This window comes from Myotis yumanensis, unplaced genomic scaffold (genome assembly GCF_028538775.1).
Source record: "Myotis yumanensis isolate MYYU_CA2020_CCGP unplaced genomic scaffold, mMyoYum1.0.hap1 SCAF_1, whole genome shotgun sequence".
Classification (NCBI taxonomy): Eukaryota; Metazoa; Chordata; class Mammalia; order Chiroptera; family Vespertilionidae; genus Myotis; species Myotis yumanensis.
In genome coordinates, this window is record NW_027223752.1 from 145,853,702 (window position 1) to 145,860,075 (window position 6,374).

A 6,374-nucleotide genomic window follows, 5' to 3' on the forward strand; every position below is an offset into this window, starting at 1 on the left:
CTGGGCTGGCAAGAGAGGGCAGTTGAGGACGACTGGGCCGGCAGGGGAGCAGTTAGGTGTTGATCAGGCTGGCAGGGGAGTGGTTAGAGGGTGATCAGGCTAGCAGGCAGAAGTGGTTAGTGGCAATCAGGCAGGCAGGCAGTTGAGCAGTTGGGAGCCAGCAGTCCCAGATTGTGAGAAGGGTGTCTGACTGCTGGTTTAGGCCCGATCCCCGTGGACTGTCAGTCAGACATCCCCCAAGGGGTCCCAGATTGGAGAGGGTGCAGGCTTGGATGAGGGACACCCCGCCCCGAGTGCACAAATTTCATGCACTGGGCCTCTAGTGTATAAATACTGTATAATGCACTATATATGTAACACACCATATATAACACACCATATATAATACACCATGTATATGCACACTTTGAACAATTATGAAGGCAGTGTTTATTAAAATGCATTTATTTTTCAAAATTGAGTTATCAGCTATTTAAGTGTGTATACATTTTTGGGATATATATATATATATATATATATGCACACACACACACACACACACACACACACACACATATACACATACAAGTATTTGATACTACCCAGACCAACTGGATCAGAATCTCTGGAGCCTAGGAATGTGGAGTTTAAAAGATATTTTCATGAGCACTGAAACTGAAGCATTGGCCCAGAGATGGCTTTGATGATTCCTGTGCAGGCTAATACCACTTTTCCAAGGGCAGCCCCTCATTGATCTTACCTCAGATACCAGATTGGGTACCCAGAGTATTTCTACAAATATTTCAGAAGCTACAACAACTGGAATGGTTTCCCCTCCGCATTCAGAGTGCAACATCCCATTAAGAGTATGGGTAATATGGCATTTGCCAGATCCTTTCTCAGCAGTTTTATTCTTACTCAGGGGATATTGTAGAGTTACACTTAGCGACACAACTAGGAACCAGCCTACACAACTCAAATCTATTTGCTTTGGGAACATTGTTAAGGTCACTGTTCAAGACATCATTTTATGGGGAAGCATGGGAAAGAAATTTCTCTTAGCTTTCAGTATCATACATAGTTGTTTTTCTGTGAGAAACCAGTTTACATGTATCTTACACTCTGAATCATGACATTTATTGTGCTTCCCCTTTGCATTGGCTGCTGGGAAGCTTGGAGCCAAAACTTTAGACCATCTCTAGCAAGTGTACAGAACTTAATCCCAGTTCTCTCTTAGTTTTTTTTTGTTAAACCCAAATATTCTCGTTTACTCTTTTTCTTATCTTGTTAAGTATACATATTTGCATATGCTATTTGATATCTATTTTGAACGAGAAGGTTGTGGAAATAGGTTTATACTTGTTATGATCTATGACAGAAAAGTGAACAGAAATAGTGGTCCTTGATCTTTTGACCATGTTTTAACCCAAGGGAAATGTTCCCCACAAATGACAGCATGAAGCCTGGTCACTCATTTAACCCCGTACCAACAGAGTTTCTTCAGAGACCTCAGAATAGAGTCACTAATTAAAAGCAGATGTACCAGTTCAAGATCACTCTGTCCCTGTCCTCATTTCTTTACCTGAGATGGAATCACCCTATGCTGGGCCCAGCAATAGTACAGAAGCTAAATACTACCAGGGAGCACAGTTTTGAGTAAACATTCCCTAAATAATGTTCACATCAAATGGTGGAAAGAAAGCTAGAAAAAATTTGGGTACCTTTAAGACATTATGTGACTATTATTTAGTAAAATTTTCCCACACTGAATTTAATAAGTAATGAAAGAGATTGAGAGAAAGATATCCAAATATTCTTTCAATGAACTAAATTTACTTTTTAAATTAAATTTATTGGAGTCACATTGGTCAGCATGAACATATAGGTTTCAGGTGTGGCTTTCTATGTTACACGTTCTGTATATTGCACTGTGGACCGCCCCCCCCCCGCCCCCCAAAGTAATTAACTAAAATTTATTGAGCAACTGTTTATGTTCCAGGCACCGTGTTAGTGGCTTTCACATGTTATTTCCATTTCACACACACACACACACACACACACGAAATAAGGGAGGTATTAAAAGGGTTTGGTCGCATTTCTTTTAGCAGGCCCTGACAATGGTCATTGCTTTGAGGGAGGTTGCCTCAAGAGCCATGGCCTTTACCTTCAGCACCAAGGCCAGCGCATCTGACTTGTCTAGGGTCTTGGACCTTTCCTCCTTTGGATACTTTCAGGCCTATAACTACAATAAAGAAATGTTCTTTGTAAATGAAACACTCCTTCCTAATTCTTAAAATGCATTTTATAGATTGCTCTTCATAGCCTGGTCTCTGGTATCAGCAGGAAAATTTTTTGACAACGAGAGATGAAAATGGTCTATTTACTGGATACCTGCTCCCTTTGAACACAGGCGTACACACACACACACACACACACACACTGCCAGATGAGCTTCATGTTGGTTGAGTTCTGCTAGTGTCATTCTCAGCACCTCTTTGCACAAGGAAGCTGTTGGGAAGAGTATTCCTTGTCTCCTGTCCGGACAAGGAGAGACAGACTCCTGAGCACGGACTGGAAAGGGAGATGGGAGAGGTGCTCGAGGCTCTAAACTCTGGTTTTCTAGTGTTTGTTCTTCTAATAGCTTTTGAATCCCTGAGTTTTGTGTATAATATTTTCATGTCATGGTTGAGGAAATTGAGAGGTTAAGCTACTCGTCCAAGATAAAATAGTGAGTCAGTGACGAAGGTGAGCCCACAACCTAGATTTCCATCCTCTCTTTCTGCTGGTTTTTCCTCAGTAAGATGCAGTCCCTGTATTTGCCCAACTGTCTCCAGGATCCACAACTCTGTACCCCTCCCTCGGGCCCAATGATCTGAAAACCAAAAGGGTAGAAAATCGAAAATGAGATGGAGGTCGGAGGAATATGAGGCAGCGGGTTGCTGCCGCTTCCTTTTTAAGAAGCTAAAATCCCCTCTGCTCTTCCTCGCCAACAGCCCCTGGCCTGCAGCGCGGCTCCTGGCCTCGCCAGGGTTCCGCGCAATCTGGGCGCCTCCAGCTGCCCCTTCTCCTCCCGGAGTCTCCAGCCGCAGAGCGCAGCGCCAAAGCGGGGGAGAGGGGGATGCCCGCGTGGATGCTGCTGCCTGCGCCGCCCTGGGCGCACTGCCCCGGGCGCTGCTTACTCTTGTTCAGCCGGAGCTCTGCTAGTCCCTGAGCGCAGCGGGCGGCAGGGAGGCCACTGGGCAGCCAGGGAGCCGCGGGGCCTGTACAGAGCGCGGAGCGATGGCTTCCCCCAGCCAGCTCCCTCCGCGTTAGCATCAGTGCCAGGGAGAAGCTCGAGTCTCTCCTCAACCCCTCCCCAAGCCCACCCGGGCCAGCTTCCATCTGATTAGAATGACAGTAGCTCTCAAGTCATTCATTATGAGAGAAATTTTAGGCTTAAAAGAAAAACAGGGTCCCACTGTAATTGTGAGTTGTAATAAATGCAAACTTCTGGTGCCGTCCACTGCAGTATGTAAGACAGTAAAAAATGTGTCTCGTCCAAACGCACCCCCTCCCCAAGCCCATTGTGAAGTCAATCTCTAACAAAGGGGAAGTGTGAATATTCAACACCGAGTCTTTCAGTCGTATTTTCCGGAATCCCTGAGTCGCCTCCTTTCCCCCTTTTAAATCGGCGAATACCTGTTTAAGTTTTAAAAGCACATGGAAATCGCCCGCGAGCGACCATATAATTTGATTTGCCAGGCAATCTGCAGAGCGATCGCACATCATTTATAATGTTCATTGAGCATTTTGCCTAATTGTGTCTGTCTCTGAAAGGGCAGCGCACCCCCTCCCGACCGTGAGCGGCACAAGTGGCGACATTCCCATGGAGCGGCCGCGCCGCAGCTTGTCGCATTCAGCTCGGGCGGCCGGCCGCGCGCTCCCCTCCCAGGCGACCGGGCGCGCCTGACACTAATAGCTCGGGGCTCAGGTATGGGCGGGCGCCGCGTTTGACTCCATTCAATTCACAACCGGCCGCGCTTGCAGGTGTCGCCTTTTGAAACCGCCATCCAGCAGGCCGCTGTTCACTTCTCGCTGCGCGTCGGGTTTTGTAGATGCGCAAGAATGGGGCTGATTATTCCCGTGCCCACATGCCGCCCCCCACACGCCCCACTCCCGGCGAACGAAAGGCTTCCCTCGGCCAAAAGAGGCGTTTAATTAGTTCTGGGACCGCGGAGAGCCAGAGTGGCCGACAAAGCCCAGCTCCCCAGGTAACCTCGTTCCCTGCAGCCCCGGGAGGGGGCGCGCGGAGCCAGAGCGCAGGCCTCCCGCCCTTCATTTCCTCCGGCGCCGCGGTCCCTCCGCCCTCCCACGGGCTCTCCAATGCGCCGCCGGCTCGCCCATGGGGCTTGGGTGACCGCGGTCGCTGGCGCCCACGGTCCCGGGGCGCGGCCAGGCGGGACACTGCACCCCCTTCTCGGCTTTCTTTCCCCGTTGCCAGACTAGCCGGGCAGAGGGAAGGGTAGTTGGCAAAAGAAGGTGCCGTAGCGGTCTGGTTTGCGTGGGTTCTCTCCCTTACGCGACATTCTGCCCTTCCCCCATTTCGGGGACGCATTGGGACAATGTGTAGGGGGAACAATGAGGACACTTTCTCTTTATCCGCCTCCCAGTCTTAGGGCCGCGCGCTCCGAGCTCGTGACCTAAAGCTGGCCTAGGATGGCCAAGAACTGCCTCGCCACCTTGGCCGGTGACAAGCCCTTCGCGGCCGACAGCATCGACCCAGGTCTCATTCACTGGGCTACCTGGGCCACACCTACAACTCCCCTCCCCAAACCCACGGCTCTCGGCCCTCGAAGGGCTTCGAGCGCTGAGCTGGGGCCTCCCTGGAGCCGGGATCGCGCCTCCTCCAGACCGGCCTTGGGTTCGGACTGCCCTAGCCGGGAGAGGAAGGGCGTGGCGTGTCCGGGCCAGTGCCCGCGAGCTACATTCGGGGCCGCGTGGGCGACGGCCAAGGGAGGTGGGACCCCCTTCTGCCTTATCATTTGATTTCTGAGAACGTATGAGGGCGCAGACACCCTTTCTTTCCACTCGCTGCTCTCTGTGAGCTGGCGGGGCGGGCGGAGGCGGCGAGGCGGGGGGAGGGCCGGCGGGCTCACTCCCCGCACCCGCCCCGCCCGCCCGCCCGGCAGGAGCACAAGTGTTGGGATTCCCACGGATCGGCGTGCTCCGCGGCTGGAGGCCCGGGCACCCGGGGCCCAGGAGACGTGGCGGACACAGAGGGGTTTGTAGACACGGTGACCTCCGCGCTCCCGATCTGAAAGAGCCTGAAAGGAGCTGTTTATGGTGCATTACCAGTCAAGGGCTCAGGTACCAGCGCCTTGTGTCGGGAAGGCCCGGCGGCCGCCCGTGCTGCAGGTGTCAACCACACAAACGCCCGGGAGGGGGCCGCTGTGGAAGGGACAAAGGAGGGGTGTTCAGTCGCCGCTGCCACTTGCCCCGTTTCGCTCTTTCTCCGCTGCTGCAAGAGCAGCCAACCTAGGGTGCAGACCCAGGTCGTAGGGGTGGGCAGAGAAAGAAGCGGGGTGGGGGTGGAGGGTTGGGGGGGTGGGGGCGCGGGGTGTCCCAGGGAACTACAGTATATTATTTATGCACTTCGTCTGAAGGAAGTCGGGGAGGCTTTGGGCCTCTGCACAGCCCAACCCAGTTTCAAGGGTGAGAGCAGAGGCAGGTCACTGGAGGCTGGAACTTCCTAGCGGAGGCGGGTGCTTTGGGTGGGGGTGGGGGAGAGAAGAGGCTTGGGTGTTGGGCTGCTTGGGCCCCCAGAGGCTTGCTTGCCTGGATTTAACTTGAACTTCCCCCTGGTCCCGAGTTTGAGTGATGTTTAACAAATGTTCTCGGTTAAAGCAGTGACCCTCTCCTCACTGGTGGAGTCACTCCCTGCCCAAAAGAAACCAAGGAAGGCGCCATACCCCCAATAGGTCACTTCCCAGGGCCCCTGGGTTCCCAGAGGTTTCACAAGCCCCTCAGGTTGGCTTCTATAAAGCAAAACCTCAAAACGCCTTTCCCTTTGTGGGCAGATTGTTACTCCCTAGGTGGGCCCTCAAAAGCCTGCACAAAGCCAAAATACTGGGGGGGGGGGGGGGGGGGCGTAGGGGAGCACAAAAAAATAATGAATATCAAGACAATTTTTTAAAGTGGTGTTTTATGATTTTCAGGGCCAATGTAGAAAAGGGGAGTAGGCAGATGGAAATGTTATGTGTGTCTAGCAGCTGTTCTCAACCTGTGGGTCGCGACCCCTTTGGCGGTGGAACGACCCTTTCATAGGGGTCGCCTAAGACCATCCTGCATATCAAATATTTACATTATGATTCATAACAGTAGCAACATTACAGTTATGAAGTAGCAACGAAAATAAT